The sequence below is a fragment of the Humulus lupulus genome, chromosome 3 (assembly GCF_963169125.1).
Source record: "Humulus lupulus chromosome 3, drHumLupu1.1, whole genome shotgun sequence".
Taxonomy (NCBI): Eukaryota; Viridiplantae; Streptophyta; class Magnoliopsida; order Rosales; family Cannabaceae; genus Humulus; species Humulus lupulus.
In genome coordinates this window covers 18,990,941-19,014,235 of record NC_084795.1, presented here as the reverse complement: position 1 = coordinate 19,014,235, position 23,295 = coordinate 18,990,941, and positions in this window count along the sequence as shown.

The following is a 23,295-nucleotide window of genomic DNA, read 5'->3' as shown; positions in this document are numbered from 1 at the left end:
AAAAGAAAAAGTTTTAGGATTTAAATATAAACATGTAATATATATATTTAGAAAGAAAAAAAAAATGTTTATACATCTTTTAAGGTGGTAATATAACTTTCCATATATAATTTAACCAAAATGAAATGAAATTTAAAAAGTAAATGAGAAAAAAGTGTTGAAAAATATAATTTTGGTCTAACTTGGTAAGAACGAGGTCAAATTTAAGGAATCGAAAAATGAGATAATTAATGAAATTTGAATTGAAGTTTGGGAAGGGAGGTGAGGTGCGTATTATATAATGTAATGAGTTTTATTTGCTTGCCGTACACGCAGAGACTTATCCCTAGAATATCCCATTCCTATCCACTAATCTCATAAACCATAGCTCGAAAATCACAATTTCTATTCTTTGGTTGGACAATTATTATATATTATATATAATTATATAATTAATTATAGTAATATTCCCTCATGTTTGAGTAAGAGATTACTTGTCAATATAAGAATCTTACTAGCCTACAACTCCAATATTTTGGGTACATTGCATTCTTCCTTGTATTCGAATCATATTCACAAAGTGATACAATAAATATTCCAACATTCAAGCACACCACATGACTCAACCTTCTTACTTCTACTATTATACTTTTTCTTGTCTATTAAACTTCAAAACTCGATCCACCACCACATATTTAATTCTTCTTCGGTCACATTCGTAATAAAGCAGCTTATGAAATAGCTTATTATAACTTTAGGCTAGACAATAAATTTACTTGGATAGAAAAGATTCATCCACAAATTCTTAAAATATTTGCTTTACAATCTCATTGATGCGAGCAATAACAATTGTACACTCTAATTTCTTAGAACACAAATTAAATAATGATCTCGATTCTTGTGTAAGTTTTCTTTCATTCGTCTGTTCAGAATTCAAATTCTCTAATTATTTGAATTATTGATTTATAGCTTAATCAGTATTTATTTTTCTTTTAATATATAATAAAAAATAATAAATTAAATAGTAGTCAAGATGCTTGTTTTTTTTTTTTTTTTCATTAATCTATACGAAATTCCAACACTATAATTATCACTCTTTACATGTACAATTCAAATTTTTTTTAATTATTTGATGTGTCGGACTAATGTGAGTGTACTATTTATAAGATATCATTATTTTTGGTGTTACTCAAAATTGGTATAGGAGGACTTTAATTAGCACACATTTTTTTTAACCAAAACATTATTGGTAGCACAATATATTACGTACATTACATATATATATATATATATAGTCCTAACCGGTTGATGAGACCACAAATAGGTGACTTTGTCTGCTTTTATGGAACATGCATGGAATTTTCTTTCTTTTTATTGACCCAAAATATTCAATCATTATTCTCATTCTTTTATCTTTCATCAATTTCAGTCACTCCAACATGGAATCATGAACCTTATATCTTTTATTGGATGCCTATTATTTTTGTTTGGTGTGATGTGAATCACAAACTAACTAGATTAGATGCTTTGTAAATCTTTATGTTATATATGTATAAATATATTTTAAAAAATATATGTTAATAAAGTAGTTTATCTCAAAATGCACTCAATGTATTTCTTGTAGAGTGTTTGAGTAAATTTGTATAAGAAATAATAATAATAATTTTTATTTAAAAAAAAAGAAAGAATTCATTTCCCTTTCTTTTTCTATTGAAGTCAATCAACCAAGTAAACAATAAACAATGTTATAAAATTGATAAAATATGTTCCCCAACATATTAGTATAATTTTCACTAAATCAAAATCACACATACAAAAAAAAAAGGACATCTTCCCTAGTGTGCCTTTATTGTTGGGGTTGTTTCGAAAAATAATATTTTTTATAGTTATTTTTTACAATTATTTCCTTTCAAATAATTCTTTATACAATTACATTATAAATTTACTCATAAGTAAATGATAAGGCCCTTTCAAAATATATTCAATACTAATACATGGTATTTTTTCATGATAATATTAGTATTGCCCTCCTCTTGAAAATATTATTTAACTTTTTTTTTTATTTGATACTCTGAAATCTCATTATTGTTCATAGTTATGGTTTTCAGAAAGCTGTCTTGGGAGTGAGTCTTGTTTGAGGTGGAGCATTAATTTATATGTTAATGATTTTTATTCCAATTATACAATGTTTTTCTTCTTAAAAAAAAGAAGAGGAAATTATATACTATTTTGTACTGTGGGATTAGACAGACTATCACATGAAAACATGTGATTACTAAAAAAATTAGTAGGATTATTGTTCGATCATATCATGTTATATAATGGTGTATTATTAAACAAGAACCTGGTGATTAAATTATCACTAATGGTGTACTATGCCATTGCTTGTATATTTTTATGACCTTTAAATAATGCAACACAATTTTCAAAAGGGCAAATTAATGTCTAAAAAGGACGCAATAGTTTGGTGGAAATATACTATTTGCACTAAATTGAAATACAAAACCTCACAAAAATGTAATTTGTATGTGTGTATATATATTCTTTATTGCTATATTTATGACAGTGTATATTATGGAGTAGAAGAAAACGCAAAAAGTTAATAGAAGGCTTAACAAATCTTTCTATACCTTTCCCTATATAGCAAGAAAGAGAAAAAACACAAATGAAAACTGCTTAAAAGTTAATTTGGATCCAATAATAACAGTTTATTATGAGCATTAAGTCTTAAGATGTAATTATAAAAGGACTTGAAAAATAAAACAAAAATTATGGTACTATATTTAGTAGCTCTTCGAGGGTGACTGCCTATATATGAATTATATAATATATGTATGAGTTCTATAAAAAGACACTTGTTGCTGTCTCTATTTCGAAATTTGCATAATTTAATTAATTATTTAGTCTATGGTAAGATTGCAAAATAATGGATGATGAAGCTCACCCCATACCTTTCTCATAATAATTATTTAAATATTCCAAAGTCGGATCCATAAGTATTGTATCATCAATTAAGACATTAGACCAACAATGTGAAACACTCTTTTCTTGTATACTTTCCTTTAAATTTTTGTAGTATCTTCTTAACTATAATAGTAAATCAATCTACTCAAATAAGGCCTCCCTAATCCTATGACTGTAAAACCAATTATTTAGTTTTAGAGTATATATATTTGTGACAAAATTACTCGTAATATAAATATATATATATATATAAGATAATTCTTCTACATTATATACACGGTCATTAAAAAAAAATCGTGTCGAAAACTGTTCACGGGTTGAGAATACTGAATAGCTTAAAGTGAAACCCCTATATAAGAAATTCTCGTATAGGGCTTAAAGTGAAGCCCGAAAAATAGGTTCAAACATGTTGCTCTCTACACGCATAAAAAAAATTAGTCACGGGTGCAACAACATGTTTGAACTTAGTTTTTTGTACTGTAAACTATTCGGAATTTTCTAAAAATTTGCAGGATGCTCTAAATAGCTACAATATACTTGGTCATTAAAAAAAATCGCGTCGAAAACTATTCACGGGTTGAGAACACCAAGAGCCCCACCGGTAAGGTTTAAAGTGAAACCCCTATATGAGAATTGTCCAATTGTCCCATATAACCCTACCAGTGGGGTTCTTCAGTGTTATCGACCCGTAAACAGTTTTCGGCACGATTTTATTTATGACAGTGTATATTATAGTTGTTTAGAGCATTCTGCAAATTTTTAGAAAATTCTGAATAGTTTACAGCACCGAAAACTAGGTTCAAACATGTTGTTTTCCACGCGCATAAAAAAAATTAGTCACGTGTGCAACAACTTATTTGAACTTAGTTTTCGGTACTGTAAACTATTCGGAATTTTCTAAAAATTTGCAGGATACTCTAAATAGCTACAATATACACAGTCATAAAAAAAATCGCGCCAAAAACTATTCACGGGTCGAGAACACTAAGAGCCCCACCGGTAGAGCTTAAAGTAAAACCCCTATAAAAAATTATCATATAAATATATATATATATACATACCTATTATATGTATCACACATCAATCTTAGTAATAGTTACAAATTTCCCATATCTAACTAGTGTCAGAACCAGAAAATTTCTCAAGAAAGAAAAGGAATTTGAAATATTATTATTTTAATATATTAGCAAGTAAAATTGACAATTGAGGAGCGTTGAAGTCTTTATTCTATGTTTGGTAGAGAAGTGTAGCGAAATGAAAGAAAAAATAGGAGAGAAGAGAAAAATGGATTATTTGGGTGGAAAGAAAAGTAGATAACAAATAAAATTTATTAAGTGGGGTTCACCAAAACTTTTCCCTTTCAAATTAAAATAAAAACCGGATTTAACAATTCTACAAAAATAAATAATAGTGAAATTACTAAATTACTTTTACATAAAATATATATATATATATATATTGTTGACGTTGTTTTTTGTTAACTTATATATGAACACTAAATAATGATGCAAATAAACAAAAAAATTCACAAGCTTTTTACGTGATTCAGTAGTTAAAATTTGTCTAGTCCACGAGTCACTATTATTATTTACTACTCCCCTAAAGCTCTTTCAGAAAGTGATTTGGCAGAGTACTCTCTCAATACAATTTGTGCGTGAATACAAATGAAATTCCACAAACTATTTATAGACGTGGTTGAAAGAATATCTTCCCATTATTTCAGGAAGTTACAATCAAACATTTAAATTTGAAATAAGTACAAATAATACATTAATTACATAATGTCCCATGATAATATGGATTTAATATCTGATAACAACAAATCTCTAAGGAATAGGGATTTCCTATCAATCTTTTTGTAACGCCCTGTGTACTTATAAAGGTGCAGGACTTGCTAATCAAGTCATCATTTTGAAAACGTGTTACTAAACATGTAAAAGCTAAGGTTTAAAAAGGTTTTGGTCTCAAAAGACTCATTTAACATATTCAAACTGTAGAAACATGGGATCCCATACAAAAACGAAGTTAAAGAAAGTTTACAGACTCCCAAAAGTACATGAGTAACCAATATCCATACTAAGGCAAAACAGACAGTCTTCAGGTTCCATGTCCTTGCCTAGACCTCAACCGTGGCGGCTGAGCACCTGGCTATATACATTATGCTCGCTGAGCTCTCCAGTTAGGGCTGATCTAACTTGCCCTTGCCTTTACCTGCACCACGAAGCACCTGTGAGCCAAGGCCCAGCAAGAAAACATCATAAATAACTCAAGCAATGATAACAGACAAATGGTTCGATAAGCATGTATTCCCATCAGATAATCAGCATATTCAGTCCAATTCAACATACATTCTTTCACATATAATACTCATATCACATAACATTCAGGGCCGACGACTTAGGCCGCACCCTTTGCTTAACCCACTGACTCCGGCCTGCTTAAACCGAGCTCAGTGCATAATAAGCTGTCCTCGGCTACCAGTGGCCGAGCCGCGCCCTGTGCGCTAGTGAAACCCTTGGCACCCTTAGGCCGTTGGTTCACTAAATGGCTTGCATGGCATAATACCATCTTTTCAAGCATTTACATTAGGGAGCCCTTAGTCCCGTCTCATATAATCAATCAGGTGCAATTTTCTTACCTTTAGTTTGTGCAATTATTGAATTACGAGCGACGCCTCTCAAGCACGATTCGTTCCCAAGCCTAAGCCTTTATCACCTAGTCATAACCAAAGTATAGGGTTCCATTAATACTTCAATATAGGTTTCCAGTTACAAAACTAACTCCCGAGATTCCAAATTCCACCAAGCATGGTGGTGAAACCAAACCCGAGCACACTAGACCACTTTCCCGTGCTTAAAACCCTCAAAAACTCATGTGTGCAACCAAGGGCTGCGGCCCCCAAAGCCTAGCCACGACCCTTCCCCAAAACAGAACCTACTCCCATGCTGAACCACACACGCGCTGCGGCCCTTGCCTTGGGCGCCGCGGCGCGCCCCCCTTGGCTGAGCCTCCTTGGCTTCCTTACATGCTAGGGCCGCAGTGCTCTAGAACAGAGCCGCGACCCTCCCCTTCGAACCCAGAATTTACACCATTTCTATGTCTGAAACCTCACTTTAAACCATCCCAAAGCTTCCCAACTTCTAACCAATTAATTCCCAACTTCTTTAGCATGACCTAAACAACATAATTCCCAAGAAAACACAGCCTAGCACACTCTAATCTCCTCCTTTCAATTCAAGTGCTATAAACACTCAAACCAGCCACTCAAACTCAATTTAAAACCTCTAAACTTGGAGTTGAAACTTACGTTTGCTGTAGAATTGCTTCACCAAGCCATAGCCAAGCTAAGTTCCCAAGCTTCCCTCTTAATTCTGCCTTAAAACACCAAAACTATACTTGCATCAGCACTTAACCAAAACCTAGCTAGAACCCAGAATTCAACCACAAAAAGTAGAGTTAGATGCTTACCTTAATCCCTGTTTTAGTTCTTGATATACTCCTGAGCTAAACCTCCAAATCCTCACCACAAATTCCAGAAATTTCAGCTTGTTCCCCTTAGTTTTTTTTCTGTGTTTCCTTTCCTTGGTTTTCCCTTAAGCGTGAAAGAGAGTTGAGACTAAGTTTAAGTCGGTTTGTGTTTTTCTTCTAAAAGCTTCTCTATGTCTAACTTACTTGTTAAATTAATCCCGAGGCTCGGGGTGCCGGAACCGTCCCCGTCCCCGTCCCTGAGGTCAAAATGGTAAAATCCCCCAATATTCCCGCCTAGACATTCTAACCTCAAATATATCTCCATATATTTATTTTCATGACCCGATAATCCAAATCGCTACCTGCTATCTAAAAGTACCCCCAACTTATCCAAAGCCATAACTTAAGCCCCGTTGTGACTTTTCCCACTATCTGACCCTAGAATCGTCTTGAGTCGTGCTCAGCGAACCTGTCCACATAATAATGTGGTTCTCACATATATCACATATCATATTACCACACAATATAATCAGTTATCATATAAACATTATTAAACATATAATTACTCATTAAATCTCAATTATTCCATTAATGCCCTCCTGGCACACTAATCAAGGCTCTTAAGCCTTATTAGCGAATTTGGGTCATTACACTTTTCGCGTGCAAAACGCGTCGCTGAGCTTGATTGTAGGGCTGATGTACTTTCGAGACCAATCCAGACTTTGAGCTCGTCATTCCGATTATAACCTCCTCCTCATCTAGCAATTTTGTCGAAATCATTCGTCGGAGAAGGTCGGTGCCTTCGACCATGCAAATCAAGCTCAAACAATGCAACTCATGCTCGAGTTCCATTAACTGAGCAGATTTGGGATCATGTCAATTTACACAAGTGTATATCCAACACTTGTTATTTTCGAGCTTACTCTTTTCGAGCCTACATTTCGAGACTATTTATTTATTCTCGAAATTTGGGTGTAACATTTTGCCCCCTCAAAAGTGTTGGTTCGAATCCTTTGAGAAGGAAACTTTTGAACTTCACTTTCGAAAAACGTGTCCACCTAATACACTCAAGTGTGGATGTTAGGACTAGTTTTGGTATGTTTTGGGATGTTAGGACTAATAAACGTGTAAGATGCAATTTTAGTCTTTTATTTGGTTTTATGCGATATTATGCGGGTGTTTATTGTGTTTTCAGGATTAAGTGTGGTTATTAAGGAAATAACTTGAAATTGGAGGAAAAGCGCTTACTTCTTGAAGAAACGGTGTTAAACGGGCTAAGGAATGGAAACTGGGCGAAACCGGAGGTCAAATTGATAATTTGGTGAAAAGTTGGAATTAGAGTCGCAACTTTATGGTGTAGAGACGCAGCCCTAAGAGTTACTAAGAAGAAAAAAAAGAATAAGCCACAATGAGAGCTACGGCTCTATCAGACAGCGCTGCAGCGCTACATACTCCAGAGACGAAATCTGGAAAGCGAAGCACATTAGAGCCGCGATGCTACCAGATGGAGTCGCGGCGCCAGTCCATACGGAAGTCAAATTTAGGGCATTTTTCAAGGGAAATTTTGTCCTTTCGCACAGAATTAATTAGGGACTATAAACGCTTTATTAATGACGTTTTAAGGAGGAGATTAACCCTAAGAGACGGCTAGAGGCACATTGTGAAAGACTACATATACAGTTGATCAGTACGCATATATCTATGTTAGAGAGATCGTGCGCCTCCATGGAGCACCGAGGTCGATCGTGTCAGATTGGGACCCAACTTTCACTTCCAAGTTCTAGGGAAGTTTACAGAAGGCCATGGGAACACAGTTGAAGTTCAGTACTGCTTATCATCCTCAGACAGATGGACAATCTAAGAGGACGATTCAGATATTAGATGACATGCTGCGAGCATGTGTGCTGGACTTTGGTGGGTCTTGGAGTAAGTATCTACCTTTGATAGAGTTTTCCTACAACAATAGCTATTAGTCGACCATTGGGGTGTCACCTTATGAGATGTTGTATGGTAGGAAATGCAGATCTCCCATTCATTGGGATGAGATAGGAGAAAGGAAATACTTGGGTCTTGAGGCAGTTCAGAGGACCAATGAGGCTATTGAAAAGATTAGAGCTCCGATGCTCGCTTCTCAAAGCAGACATAAAAGTTATGCAGATCCCAAATGCATGAACGTGGAGTTCCAAGTGGGAGACTATGTCTTCCTTAGAGGCTCGCCAGGGAAAGGGGAGAGAATATTTGGGAAGAAGGACAAGCTGAGCCATAGATTTGTAGGTCCACTTGAGATCTTGGAGAGGATTGGTTAGGTGGCCTACAGGTTGGCCTTACCACCGAAATTTTTGGCCGTACATAACGTATTACATGTTTCAGCTCTTCAGAGGTATGTATCTGATGTGACTCATGTTTTGAGTTACAAGGATCTGGAGCTTGGGGCAGATCTCTCCTATGAGAAATAGTGTAACGACCCAAATTCACTAATAAGGCTTAAGGGCCTTGATTAGTATGCCGGGAGGGCATGATGGGAATTATGTGTGATTATTATGATTAAGATGTATGATTATGATTTTAAGCATGTTATATGACTATGTGAATTATATTATGTGATAATAATGATTTGTGAATTGTACTGTGTGGGTGCTGTGAAACAAACGTGATGCACGTGCCAAGACGGTCCTAGGAAACTAGATAAAGGTAACTGGTGGTTTGGTAACCTGTGTAACTATTAGTAACCTTAGAGAGTAACAAGCTTTAAGGGGAAAGTGGTAGAATTGCAAAACTGGTGAAAAGACAAGTGTACCCTTGAGGTTTAGTTAGGAAATGATATTTGGAGAGGGTTAAGAAGGTCTTTTGGCAGTGTTATAGAGTCTTTGGCTGAAAGAAAAAGATAGGTACGATTTGTTCATGCAAAGTATAACTGAAGTTAAGCTTTTGGAAGACTAGAAAGGGCAAGAAGGAAAGGGGGAATCAAGAACTTAGGAAGCAAGGTGGGAGAGGAGCTGAACTGAATTCTTTGAGGCTAAAGAAGGGCTTAAGGGTGTGGAATCAAGCTTATATCAAGGTTTATACTGAGGTAAGGGATTGATCTCTGTTTTGTTAAGTTTTGAATTTGGTTTTTGAAAGAATTGAGAAATAGCCATGGTTTTTCTTGTGTGGGATTCAGCTGGTTTGTTAAGGTGGAATTTAGCTCAAGCTTGAATTGGAGGAAGCTCAGGTCGAATTTCTGCTTAAGGTAAGGTCTCTGTATGTTTATTAGGTTTGTTTTGTTAAGGTTTAGGGAGTTTGAAGTGTGGGTTGTGCTTGAGTTCAAACAGTTCATAATTTCTCTGGTTGGAGTTGTCAAGTGGGAAATTCAAGAGTGAATTTTAGGATTGAAGGTGTGAGTGAGCTTGGGCATGATGTCTTTGGGTTTTTGTGAGGTTTGTTAGGGGTTTAGAGTTGGTTTTGGGGCTTAGGATAGAGTTTGGGATGATTTGGAATGAGTTAGGTTCGGGAAAAATGCGAAGGAAAACCCAGAAATCTGGGTCTGCGATGGTGTGCCGCGACACAGCTTTTGCTTGCCGCGGCCTAGGGGTCTCTGGAGGTGGGTGCCGCGGCACAAGGAATGTGGTGCCGCGGCACAAGGCAAATTTCAGGGAGTGATATTTTGCAATTTTTGGTCTTTGCTCTGGGGGTTCGGGGGATGCCTCCGGGGTGTTGTTCTAAGGTTTTGGGGGTTCCGAGAGTGTGGATTAGGTACCGGGAAGGTAGTTTTGGATTGGTTAATGACAAAGAATATTATATTTATGTTGTGATTAGGAATTTGGAGAGGCTCGGGGTAGAGGACCGTGCTTGTGGCTACGTGGCATCGGAAACCAGTAAATTGAAAGGTAAGAACACTGCACCCGAAATATATGATTGTGATGGGACTAAGTGCTCTCGAGAATTGTTTTGTGTCATCGTTGGTATTATGCCAAGGGACACGTGTAAGTGGTCTAAGAGTACCGTTCATGAATTTAGCGCATGGGACGCGAATTGGCCACTGGGAGCCAGAAACGAAAAGATAACAGAGGGAGCAGCTTGTGAGCGCTAGCCCTGGTTATCATCTGTGCATTGTGTTATATGAGCTGATATGCTTTGTATATGAAATACTTGACCATTGATAAGCTTTGTATATGAAATACTTGACTATTGATATACTTGAAGTTTATGAGATGCCATATGTGAGATTGACATGACAGCTAAATGTGCATGTTCTATTATTGATATGTGTTCTTGCTGGGCCTTGGCTCACGGGTGCTACGTGGTGCAGGTAAAGGCAAGGGCAAGCTGGACCAGGCCTGAGGTGGAGAGCTCCGAAGTGTAATGTACATAGCCAGCCGTTCGATCACCATGATCGAGGAGTGTGTCAGGACAGAGATTACCTAACTGCTCATTTTGCCTTAGTATGGCTGTTAATGTATATAAACTTTGTAACTTTTGTAAATGGCTTTTAAACTGTCATTTTTGGGATCCCATGTACATAAACAATGTTTAGTAATGAAAATGTATCTTTTGGGACCAAAACGTTTTTAACCCTAGTTCCTCTACTAATTCAATAACACGTTTTTACTTTAATGACTTGATTAGCGAGTCTGGCACTTTATAAACACACAGTGTAGCGGTCCTGGCTAACCAAGGCGTTACAAATAGCTAGTCCAGATACTAGATAGAAATGACAAGGTCCTCAGGAATAAAACAATACCTTTGGTTAAGGTATTATGGAGGAACAGCAAGGTCGAGGAAGCGACCTGGGAGCTGGAGCCAGATATGCAGGATTAGTATCCCGAGCTGTTCAAGTAAATTTCGAGGACAAAATTTCTGTAAGGAAGGGATAGTTGTAACACCCCAGATTCCCTAATGTGGATTAGTGTTTGGATTAGGGGGCCGGGAGGGCCATAATTGATTTATTATGCAATTAAATGATTATATGCATGTTTATGTGAATTATATTATTATATGATGATAAATGCATGCATGTAGGTCCACTTTTCATTGTATGGGTATTTTGGTAATATGGCCCGTTGATGGCATATTTGTATATTTTCATGCATGTTGGTGACTTATGGATGAGACCACATTATAATATGGATTTGTTCGAGCTATTCTACATGAGACGATCTTAGAATGCAAGTTAGCAGTTTTGTCATAACGGGATTAAGTACCGAGCTCGACGTAAGTCTCGGGGTAATTTGATGCTTAGTACATTACCGGGAATTAAAGGGTAATGAGATATGATTTAATTATTATTTGATAATATTGGGAATAATGGGATTTGGAGGATGTTAATTATGATTAACGAAATTTGACGGGAAAGGACGATTTTGCCCTTGGGAGCTGTTAAGAAGTGAAATAGGCTTGGGGGCATTTTGGTCTTTTGACCAAGGGTTATATTTTAAACCAGAAGGTTGTAGTAGAGTCTTAGGCAAAAACAGAGACTCATTTCCTTCTCACTCACGATTATCTCTCTCTCTCTTCTTCTTGGATTGGTGTTAAGGCTAAGTGGGGATTGAAGCATGGGGATCAAAGTTGAGGGTTTGGGGTTGTGATCAGTAGCTGAAAGGGATTTAATTATGTGTTTAATGTAAGGATTTCAGTTTGTTTTTATGGTTTGCTCTGTTTTTAGGGATAATTTAAAGCTTTGGATTCTTGATTGTATAACTAGATTTTTTAGGTTGTTTTAAATGGTTCAAAGCTTGGGTTTTGATGAAATTGAGCTATAGATGAAGTTTTGGGGTTAAATTAGAAGTTTGGTTGGTGTTTGAGTAGGTTTTTGGAAGGATTTAAAAGAGGAAAAATGAAGGTTTTTTCCTAGGTTCCAGGTGGGGCGGCGGCCCGAGCTTAGTGAAGAAGATTGGTGGAGCTGAAGGGCCTTGGAGCCGTGGCGCTTGGGAGGCGGGCCACGGCGCATGGTGCAGTTACTTGTGGCTAGCGCCTCTGTTTGGGAGGCAGGCCGTGGCTCAGTAGGGTGGGGTCGCGACGCTTGAGGGCATCTGTGGCCATAATGCTGATTTAATCACGGGAACTCAAACCTTAGGCCTCAGGGTTGTTCCTACTACCTGGTTTAGTAGGATTCGACGTCCCAGAGGCTAGGTCTTGGTCCGGGAACCTTTTATTACTCATTTTATTGATGAAATTCCATATTTGGTTATTATTCCACGCTCGAACTAGAGGTAAGAAAACTGCACCTAGTATGTGACATGCATGGTTATTGATGAGGCATGTTGAGTGCTCTATATGTGGACATTGATTGCATTTTAAATGCTTAGCAATCTTGCTTACCTGTGAATGGTACTGACTTATTAGTTGGAAAAGACAATGGTGGCAGTATTGATTGTGAAGTTGTGACTTATTAGTCAAGTTCGACAATGGTACTGAGCACTGGTCGTATGAAATTGACTTATGAGTCAAGAACGGAATTAGCGTGTTTAACGCAAGCCAAAAAGATTAGATCTAATCGACATAAACATTATCATCATAAGCATGAAATGCTTGAACGACCTTAAGTTTGATGAAAACAAAAGCGCTTGTCTAGTCTAAAGGCTAGTTACTTAGAGCCAGAGTAAAAAGGCTAAGATGACCGACACATCACATGGCTTAGGATCGGATCCCCAGAGATGGACTTATTAGCCATCTATTTAAGGAGCGAAACCCTAGAGATGGACTTATTAGTCATCTATACAGGGAACCGATCCTTAGAGGTTGACTTATTAATCACCTGCACAGCGTGTGACTCCATAGTCACTTATCTGATTAGGTATCGCTAGAGATGGACTTATTAGTCATCTATACAGGGAACAGAGCCTTAGAGGCAGACTTTTAGTCACCTGCACAGCGTGTGACTCAATAGTCACTTATCTGATTAGGCTGCAAGCTCCAGTATGATTATCATAATCATCTATTGATATTGAATACACGCAGTAATAATTTTTCTTGCTGAGCCTTGGCTCACGGGTGCTATGTGGTGCAGGTAAAGGGAAAGAAAAGCTCACCCAGCCTTGAGTGGAGAGCTTACGTGGCGATGTGTACATATGTGGTTGCTTGACCACCACAGCCAAGGTGTTTCTCAGGGGAACTAGGGGTTAACCCTATATTTTGCTACTTAGGTCGGCATGTTGTAATTTTTACATTGTAATGACCATTTTGGATTGTAAATAACTTGTAAATGCTTTTATGGGCTCATGTATAGTTTAATGTTGTAAATAAAATATATCAATTCCTTTTGACCGAGATTTTTACCCTGGCCTATTAATGACACCTGGATGCACGTTTATAACCTAATGAATCATTTAGCGAGTTAAGCACTATTTAAATTTCACAGTAACGGTCTTGGAGTAACTGGAATGTTACATACTCAATCAGAGGTAATCCAAGCTTTAAGTTTTGAGTTTTTGAGTTTCTAAGCTTTGAATTGGATTTTATGTGTTTATGAGTTTTTGGATTGTTTGTGTAACGACCCAAATTTGCTAATAACGCTTAAGGGCCTTGATTAGTGTGCCTGGAGGGCATAATGAGAATTATTTGTGACTTTAATGAGTAAAATGCATGATTATGATTTAAGGCATGTTATGTGACTATTTGAATATTCGAGATGCATGACTATGTGTATTAGTATGCATGTAGGCCCTGATTGGGTTAGAAGGGCATAATTGTAATTTTGGACATTATGGGCATAACTGTATTGATATATGTGATAATTATCGAGACCACATTATTATGTGGATATATATGTGATCTGTGACTCGAGACGATCCTAGTGAGCATATTAGCGAAAAAGTCATGGCGGGGATTTATACCCGGCTCGGGGTGAGCCTAGGGGTATAAATGGGAACTTAGTGAGTATATTGGAGTCTATTTTGACTTTGAGGAATATTATTGGTGATTAATTAGGTATCGGGAATTAAGCGATAAATATTTGAGACACTCGAGGAGTTAGCGGGAATTGGGGTGAAATGACTAAAATGCCCTTAAGTGGATTCAAGGGTTTAGAATTAATAGGGAGGGCATTAGGGTCATTTGGCTTTTCAAAGATGGGTATTACTGAGGCTTTATGCTAGTGGAAGTTGTAGGAAAATATAGAAGTCTGGAAGAGAGGAAAGAAGGAAAAGAAAGAAAAGAGAAAGGGAGAAAACAGAGAGTTTCCTAAGGTCGGTTTATGCTTTCTTCATCAGTTTCTTGAGTATTTTTGGAGCAAAGCTCAGGGAGGAGCTAAGTTAGGCTGAGCATCAAGGATCCTAAGCTAGGCTTGGAGAATTGGCAGAGATTTAGCAAGAACACCCTAACACTTGAGGTAAGGCTTTGTAGTTTCTTCAGTTTCTGGTTTTAGTTTTTGAACTATGGTGTATAAGCTGAGTTTGATGGGAAATTTAGGGAATTCAGGCCAAATGTAACGCCCTACTACCTTAGAGCCGTTACTAAGTGAGTTTAAAATAGAAATTGTGCTTTTGACTGACTCTAAGTGGTCTCAAAAACCAAAAGTGTGGATAATTCAGAATTTAAGGCTGCACTCTTTAAAAATGTTTAACTTCATTGAAAACGTAAGTATAAAACATCTGGGATCCCAAAATAAGGTTTACAAAATATTTACAACTCAAAAATAGATTTACACCAGGTTAACTATCAAAAGAATGGATCAATACTGTAACGACCCAAATTCACTAATAAGGCTTAAGGGCCTTGATTAGTGTGCCAGGAGGGCATGATGGGAATTATGTGTGATTATTATGACTTAAGCATGTTATATGATTACTTGAGTACTTGAGATGCATGACTATGTGTGTTAGTGTGCATATAGGCCCAGATTAGGTTAGAAGGGCATAATCATAATTTTAGCCATTATGGGCATAACTGCTTTGATATATGTGATAATTGTTGAGACCACATTATTATGTGGATATATCTGTGATCTATGACTCGAGACGATCCTAGTGAGCAAAGTAGCGTGAAAGTCATAGCGGGGATTTATACCCGGCTCGGGGTGAGCTCAGGGGTGTAAATGGGAATTTAGTGGATAAGCTGGAGATTATTGTAACATTGAGGAAGGCTATTGGTGATTAGTAAGGTATTGGGAATTAAGCGGGAAATAATAGGGACACTCGAGGAAGTAGCGAGAATTGGGTAAAAAGACTAAAATGCCCTTAAGAGGACTGAAGGATTAGAGATAACTGTGAGGGCATAAAGGTCATTTGACTTTTAAGGAAGGGTATTACTGAGGTTTTAAGATAGTGGGATTTATAGAATATCAAAAGGGTCTGAAAAAGAAGGGAAAAGAAGGAGGGAAAACAGAGAGAGTTTCTTGAGTCGGTTTACACTTTCCTTCATCTATTTCTGGAGAATTTCTGGAGTAAAGCCTAGAGGAGAGCTGGGATAACCAAACATCAAGAACCTTGATCTAAGACTAAGGAGTTGACAGAGGTTTAACAGGGTTTCACCAATACTTGAGGTAAGAATCTAGAGTTCATCCATTCTCTGTTTCTGGTTTGTTTAAAGCTGTGGTACTTGAGTTGAATTGAATGAAACTTTAGGGAATTCAAGCTTAGGGCTGAGGAGCAGCAAGCCAAGGGAGCCTAGGGTTAGCTTGTGGGCGAAATTCTATCAAAGGTATGAATTCTAAACTCTAGTTTTGATGTTCAGCTGGTTTATGTTAGGTTCTGAAGTTTGGAGGTGGCTATGGTGAATTTTGAGTTTGTGATTGCATGTGCTTGGAGTTTGGAGGTTTAGGGTGCTTGGGATGAGTGGAGTGTGGTCATGAGGTTGTTTTTAGGTTTGGGTAAGAGTTGGAAGAGGTTTGGTTGAGGTTGGTTCGAGAGAAATCGCACAAAGGAAATTCTGGTGTTGGGCTGCCTGTGACTAGCGCTACAGCGCTAGCCTTTGGGCGCTGTAGCGCTAGGCCCATATGCTGGAAGGGTTTTGGTTCTGTCTGTAGCGCTATAGCGCCCTTCCAAGAGCGCTGTAGCGCTACCCTGCCTTCTGAAGGGGATTTTGGGGTATTTTGCAAGGGTTTTTGACCTAAGGTTTGGGGTTTGGTTCCACCACCTTGTTTGGTGGAACTAGGACATCCCGGGGGCTCGGGATTAGCCCCGGGGCTAGGTTTTGAACTTGAGGATTGATGTTGACTTTGACCATGATTGTGTTTAGGTAAGCGCTAGGGCTCGAGTGGGATCGTGCTCAAGGTGTCGTGACATCAAAAACTAGTGAATTGAAAGGTAAGAACACTGCACCCGAATGTATGATTGTGATGGGACTAAGTGCTCCCGAGAATTGTTTTGTGTCATCGTTGGTATTATGCCAAGGGACACGTATAAGCGGTCTAAGGGTACCGTTCATGAATTTAGCGCATGGGACGCGAATTGGCCACTGGGAGCCAGAAATGAAAGGATAACAAAGGGAGAAGCTTGTGAGCGCTAGCTCTGGTTATCATCTGTGCATTGTGTTATATGAGCTGATATGCTTTGTAAATGAAATACTTGATTACTGATATGCTTTGTATATGAAATACTTGATTGTTGCTATGCTTGAAGTTTATGAGATGACATATGTGAGATTGACCTGACAGCTAAATGTGCATGCTCTATTATTGATGTATGTTCTTGATGGGCCTTGGCTCACGGGTGCTACGTGGTGCAGGTAAAGGCAAGGGCAAGTTGGACCAAGCCTGAGGTGGAGAGCTCCGAGGTGAATTGTACATAGCCAGCCGTTCGATCACCATGATCGAGGAGTGTGTCAGGACAGAGATCACCTAACTGCTCATTTTGCCTTAGTATGGCTGTTAATGTATTTAGACTTTGTAACTTTTGTAAATGGCTTTTAAACTGTCAATTTTGGGATCCCATGTTCGTAAACAATGTTTAGTAATGAAAACGTACTTTTGAGACCAAAACACTTTTAATCCTAGTTCCTCTACTATTTCAGTACACGCCTTTACTTTAATGACTTGATTAGCAAGTCTGGCACTTTATAAACACACAGTGTAGCGGTCTTGGCTATCCAGGGCGTTACAAATACAGCCATTTACAAAATGCCCCCAACCAAAGCAGTCGGGCAGGCCGAACATGTACGCGCCGCCCCCACGCTCTCCATACTCATGGCCGGTTGACTGACTCCTTGCTTCTACCTGCCACACGGAGCACCCGTGAGCCGAAACCCAGCAAGAAAACCCAAATAATACATAACATATGCAATTCATATAGCTGGCATAATTCACTGATAAATAGGAAAACCATCATAATAAACAAGCACGGCCATGCCGCCCCAGAGGCCTTACCAAAGCCTGGGGTTTCGGTTCTCACCGCGAGGATAACTCATGTATCCCTTGGGTCCCACCCTGAATATAAGCATCCCATGTGCTATGTGTTACTTTCGGCCCCACGGCCGTACCCGGCCTACGCCGCACTCGGCCTTTGCCGTTTATTTCATTATAATCACACATATAGTACATTCGAAATAATCATTCACACACATCATGATTCATTTAAGGTTAAACACTTGCACATAATACAATCTGGAGCCATGCCCTGCAATCACACAGTGGGGCCATGCCCTATTCTCGGGTGTTACGGTTTTCTTACCTGTATCCCTTGCTTTCCGATGCACCACGGTCACGAGCACGGTCCACTAGCACGAGCCTCCCCGAAATCCTAGTCACAACACACATGAAACACTTTTAATACTAACCAAGCCCAAAACCACTTCCCGTACACTCGGGACCCCCAAATTCCTAAAGCAAAACATTGGGTACATCCCCCGAACCCCCGGAGAAAAAGCCCAAAAATTGAAAACTTTAATGCCCAGAAAATGGCCTAGCGCCGCGGCTCTACCCAAGAGGGCCGCGGCGCCCAGCAAGACACAGAGCCACCCCTGACTGGAACATCCTTGCGCCGCGGCGCCCAAGAACAGGGCCGCGGCGCTCCATCGCGAACCCAGAATTTCTGGGTTTTTCACCTTCAATTCCTTCATCCAAAATACCTCCAATCCGACCCAAACGCATATCTCAACCCCAAAACTCAATTCCAAACCTCAAATGAACAATCTAACAACCTATAGACTGTAAAAACAAGATCAAAACATCATCACACCCAAGATCCACACCTTTGATCTTAAATTTCAGCAATTAACCCAAAACTCCACAATGCTTAACTTAGGCATTTAAATTCCTCAAATCAAAACAAAACCCAAACTTAACTATGTATAAAACCCTTACCTCAAATGGAGAATCCACACAAAGCTTCCTTGATTTCCTCCTAGACTCCCACTTCTCCTTCTCTTCTTCTTCTTCTTTTGCTTGCCCTAGCCTTTCTCTCCTCTTCTTTTCCTTCTCTTCTTATTTTATCAAAACACTAAATGATCCAATGCCCAAACCGTATACCCCATATACCCAGCTGAAACTTGCCTATTTGCCTTGCCAAAAGACCAAATTACCCCTTCCTACTAATCCTTCTTAGCTAAACCTTCAAGGGCACTCAAGTCTTTACACTTTCATTTCAATTCTACCACTTTCTATCTTAAAACTTGTTACCCACAACAGTTACAAACGGTTACCCAGGTTACCCAATTACCAATAACTAACCACTCATTCTCAACTCAACTTATAAGATTCCCGAAGTACCCCTAGGCTCCTCCCGAGCTGGGTACAACATCCCGTTGTGACTTTTAGACTAAATGGCTCACTAGGACCGTCTCGATGCGTGCATCCTGATAAAAACACCACCTCACGTGGCACAATTCACTTAGTACAATTATCACAGTTGTGCTCTAAAATGGACAAATTACAATCATGCTCATTCTAAGACAATCAGGTCTATATGCATACTAATTCACATAGGCATGCATCTTAAATCATCAGATAGTCATATAATGTGCAATAAGTCATAATCATGCATTAAATTCATAAAAGTCATACACAGAATCCCATTATGCCCTCCAGGCACACTACTCCAGGCCCTTAAGCCTAAATAGCGAATTTGGGGTCGTTACACCAAAGGATGGGGAAGAGCAAGCTAAGGAGGTGTAGAGGTTGTATTGAAATCGAAATCCCATTAAAGGTATGAATTCTAAGCCTCTAACTCTGATGTTTTGACTGGTTTCTGCTGAGTTTCTGAGCTTAGGATCAGCTATGGTGAATTTTGAGATTAGGGATGCATGTGTTTGGGTTTTGAGTATTTGGGGTGCTTGGGATGAGTGGAGTATGTTCATAAGGTTGTTTTTGAGTTTGGTGAAGGTTTGGAGAAGTTTTGGTTGAGTTTGGTTCGAGGAAATCGCAGGAAGGAAAACTGGGGTGGTGCTTGTCTGTGACTAGTGCTACAGCGCTAGCCTTTGGGCGCTGTAGCGCTAGGCCATGCATGTTGAGGGGATTTTGCTTCTCTTTGTAGCGCTGTAGCGCCCTCCAATGAGCGCTGTAGCGCTACCCTGTTTTCAGAAAGAGATTTTAGGGTTGTTTGCAAGGGTTTTTGACCAAGGGTTTGGGGTTTGATTCCACGACCTTGTTTGGTGAAACTAGGACTTCCCAGGGGCTCGGGATTGGTCCCGAGGCTAGGTTTTGGACTTGAGGTTTGATGATGACTTTGTTCTATGGTTGTGTTTAGGTGAGCGCTAGGGCTCGAGAGGGATCGTGCTCAAGGAGTCAAGTGATCAAAACTAGCGAATCGAAAGGTAAGAAAACTACACCCAGTTATATATTTGTGATGGGACTAAGTGCTCCCGATGTTTGTATTATTTCAATGATGGTATTATGACATGGGACATGTGATAGTGGCCTAAGGGTGTCGTACATAATATTTGCGCACAGGGCATGGCTTGGCCACTGGTAGCCGAGGACAGCTTAATATTCACTGAGCTCGGTTTAAGCGGGCCGGAGTCAGTGAGATAACGGAGGGAGCGGCCTGAGGGCGCTAGCCCTAGTTATCATTTGTGAACTATTATATGATATGAGTTAATATGTTAGTATGTTGAATACTTGATTATATTGTATGATTATATGGTTGAGAATATGTGATGCAATATGAGATATTGATTTGTCTGCTAATTGCTTATGCTCTATTGTTGTGTTTTCTTGCTGGGCCTTGGCTCACGGGTGCTACGTGGTGCAGGTAAAGGCAAGGGCAAGTTGGACCAATCCTGAGATGGAGAGGTGCGGGGTTGAATGTACATAGCCAGCATTCGATCACCATGGTCGAGGAGTGGATCAGGACAGGGATTGCCTAACTGTCTGTTTTGCCTTAATATGGCTTGTTATTGTATCTAAACCTTATGACTTTTGTAAACGGTCTTCAAACTTGATATTTTTGGGATCCCGTGTATACAGGAAACATTTCTTTATGAAAATGTGACTTTTGAGACCAAAACATTTTAACCCTAGCTCCTTTATAGTTTCAATAACATGCTTTTAATTAAATAACTTGATTAGCAAGTCTAGCACTTTATAAACACACAGTGTAACGGTCTTGGCTATCCAGGGTGTTACAGTTTGAGCCTCAGGTTTTGATGGTTTTGGGCCATTGGGATGTTTGGGAACTTTAATTTTGGGATTCGGATATGTTTCAGTAGGTTTTTGGAATGATTTAAAAGAGGAAAAACGAAGGTTTTTGGCTGAGTTCCAGGTGGGGTCGCGTCCCAATCTTAGTGATGATGAGAGAAGAGGCTGAAGGGTATTGCGGTCGCGCTGCCTGGGAGGCGGGCCACGACGCGAGGTTCAGGCTGATTGTAGATGGCGCCTCTGTTTGGAGGCAGGTCGCGGCTCAGAGGTGTGGGGCTGCGACGCTTAAGAGAAGATTGGGCCAAAAGTGTGTTTTAATTGTGGAAACTCAAACCTTAGGCCTCAGGATCGTTTCTACTACATGGTTTAGTAGGATTTGACATCTCGGAGGCTAGGTTTTGGTCCGGGAACCTTTTATTACTCATTTTATTGATAAGAATTTATAATTGGCTATGACTAGGTGATTGCTAATGTAGCGACCCAAATTTGCTAATAAGACTTAAGGCCTTGATTAGTGTGCCTGGAAGGAAATAAGTGATTTATTGTCTTAATGTGTGAATTTAATGAATATGTGATTAGAAATGCATGTTTAGGTGAATTAAACATGCATGTGGGCCCCGTTTGGGTATTAGGGGCATGTTTGTAATTTTAGCCCGTTGGGGGCATAAATGTAATAAATGTGAATATTGTGATATATATGTGTTGTACGATCCGAGACAGTCCTAGGGAGCGGTTAGCTAGAAAGTCACAACGGGGTCGAATACCTGACTCGGGGTGAGTCGAGGGGTATTTAGGGCAATAGAAATTTTACTGGGTTAACAAGTTATGAAAATAAATATTTGGAGATACATTTGAAGTTAGAGCGTTTAGGAGGGAATATCAAGGAAATTTACCATTTTGCCCTCGGGGACGTTTTTGGTACCCCGAGCTTTTGAGGTAATCTTAGAAACTTAAGTTAAAACAAAACCAAGGAAGCTTTCAGAACTTTGTGAACCAACCCAAGGCACCCTCTTTTCTCTCTCATTTTTCTCTAAGTCATACCAAGGAGAACTTTGAAGATCAAGCTAGGAATTGGAGCTCTAAAACTTGGAGATTGTTCAGTATCGATTTGTTGATTCAAGTAGAGCTAAGGTAAGCATTAAACTGTAATTTTATTTATTTACTTATGTGATTATTGGCTGGGTTTCAAGTTCTTTTGAGGTTTTGAAGTTGAGGATTGAATTTTGGGTTTGATGAGTTTTTAAATCTAGAGTTTGTTAGGTTTTGTTGTTGAGACTGTTTTAGGACTTTTGTGATAAATGAATTGGATTGTTAGATTGATTTGAGGGGTAAATTGGCTTGGTTTTGGTAGAAAAATGGAGGATTTTTTCTAGGTTCAAGGGGTCGAGCCGCGACATTGTTCTTGCTGAGCCGCGTCCCTTTAGAACATTTGGGCGGCCTGAAAATAGGGGCGCGCCATGGTGCCCTATAGGCAGGGCCGAGGCGGGTGTGGGAAAAAATGAGGATGGGCCTTTGGTTGAGCGTGGGGCTGCGACATGGGTTCATGGGGCCGCGACACTTAGTGTGCTTTTGGGCTTTAAGGAGGTTTTAGGCTCGGGATGAATTTTATCACCCGGATTGATAGAATTCAAGGTCCCGGAGACTAGAATTATGATCCAAAGTTATTTAATGGGTTAGAACTTGATGAATGGATTTTGTTGATGCGTTGTGATTAGGGTTCCAGTGAGGCTCGGACTAGGGGACTGTGCTTGGGACATCGGTCCTTGGAAAGCTCGAGACACAGGTAAGAAAATTACTGTACCCGTAGAGCAAGGCGAGGCCCCATAGTTTGTGTTGCAGGGCACGACCCTATTTTGATTGTGTTGCAGGGCATAGCCCCATTGATTGTGCTTATGCATGTTTAAGTATTTGTTTAATTATGCTATGTGTGCATATATGTGAATGAACGGATAGAGCCGGGAACGGCGAGGGCCGAGAACGGAGAAGGCTGAGAATGGCAAGGCCGAGTACGGCAAGGGGCCGGAAGCAGCGTTTAGCACGCGGAGTGCGAGTTGCCAGGGAAAGACCCTATATGATACCTGAGATATCCTCACGGTGTAGACCGCGAACCCAGGGCCTGTTAAAGTGCCTGGGACGGCAGGGCCGTATGTGTTTAGCCCATTGGCGGTTTATTTGTATGCTGAATGATACAAATGCATATGTTATCTGCTTGTGAAAGTTTTCTTGCTAGGCTTCGGCTCACAGGTGCTCTATGGTGTAGGTAAGGGCAAGGGGAAAGTCGACCAACCATGAGTACGGAGAGCGTTAAGCGGCGCGTACATGTTTGGCCTCCCTGGCTGCCACAGCCAGGGGTATTTTTGGGAGATGATTGTGCTAAACCTAGATTTTGTCGTTTAGCT